Source organism: Danio rerio, chromosome 21 (genome assembly GCF_049306965.1).
Source record: "Danio rerio strain Tuebingen ecotype United States chromosome 21, GRCz12tu, whole genome shotgun sequence".
NCBI classification, from domain to species: domain Eukaryota; kingdom Metazoa; phylum Chordata; class Actinopteri; order Cypriniformes; family Danionidae; genus Danio; species Danio rerio.
In genome coordinates this window covers 10,305,916-10,307,500 of record NC_133196.1, presented here as the reverse complement: position 1 = coordinate 10,307,500, position 1,585 = coordinate 10,305,916, and positions in this window count along the sequence as shown.

Below are 1,585 nucleotides of genomic sequence, written 5' to 3'. Positions count from 1 at the left end.
TAAAAACTTAGACATTCTGTGTGGATTGGAATGTGAGTGAGCTGCTCTGTTGGAGAAGGTAAAGTCCAGGACAAAGAGGGGGGCTCAGGATGCATGATCGAGACAACCTGAACAACTGGTTTTCTAGCTGATCTTCTCAGATTAGAAAGTTTATTGTTTAAGTGCCTGACCATTCTCTTGGTCTTGTCTCGTGTGGAGTTCCATAACAGTGAGTCATGGTTTAATATTATGGAGAGATATAGCCATCCTTACAGTACTCGTATCGTATAAATGTTCATACTGTACTATCTAATGGTGAAGAACATTTGATAGCTCATTTTAAAGCACCCCAAACACAATATGAAGATATTGCGGCGTAAAACCCAATACTTGATTTACTGCTGAATACTGTTATTCTTTTATTTATTTATTTATTTTTAGAATTAACAATGTTTCTACAGAGATATAAAAAGGTGAAATATTAATAAATATAAAAAAATCCAAGCATGTGTCGCTTCATACCATTTAAGTGGGGGTCTTTTTCTTTTGGAGGTCAAAACTTTATTCTTTTAATCTTAAAAGATTAAAGATCTTTTAATCAAAATCTTTATTTTTCTCAGTTAAGTTATGTGATCTGAATGTCTTTTTAACACTGGCACATTTAGTAAAGCAACATTTCAATCCAATATTCTGATAAAAACATTAAATGCTAAATAGTTTAGGTTTAACTGCAAGTATTTTAGGATTGACAATTAAACTATTGCATGTACTGCCCATATACTACTTATACATTTTTTTTTAATCGATTTGTACATTACAATACTGTACAACTAAAAGTAAGTTTACAATGTAGTTTTGATGTCCATAACTGCTGTATATTACAGTATGATCATCAACACTGTTCTTACAGAGATGATGAAAGTGAAATATTATTAAACAAAAAGTCATCCATGTGTCGCTCTGTACTATCTAAGAGGGCACCTTTAACTTTTAGAGGTCAAAACTTTGCTTCACTGCATTAAAAATCTTTGTTTTGCTCAGTTAAATTATGTGATCTGATTGCCTTTTTACCACTGGGAGGTTTAGTAAAGCAAAACAAAAAACATTTCAATTCAATCTGTTGGATCATTTTTGAGTGCTCTAAGTAACGTCTACCTATCTGACAGGAGACCTTCATGGACTACTGGAACACATATTTTAACTTTATTTACACGCACAATTCTGAAGTTTTAAACCTTTACTTACTAGTAAATATGCTGATAGAAACATAAAATGCAAATTTATATTGAAAAGTAAATTATCAGTAAACGTAAAGTTATCCATGTTTCACTGTACTCAAAGGGGACTTTTTGCTTTTGGAGGTCAAAACTTTGCTTTACTGCATTGAAAATCTTCATCTTCCTCAGTTAAATCATGTGATCTTGATGTCTTTTTACATTGCCACATTTAGTAAAGCAACGTTTCAATCAAATAAGTTTGTGTGTGTGCATGTGTGCGTGAGTGTGAGTGTGCATGCGTGTGTGTGAACATACACACTAATGACAGTCCGAGACATTAGTTTAAAGTGTTTACTATTCAAAACATCATCAGTCATTTTTAACCTCCA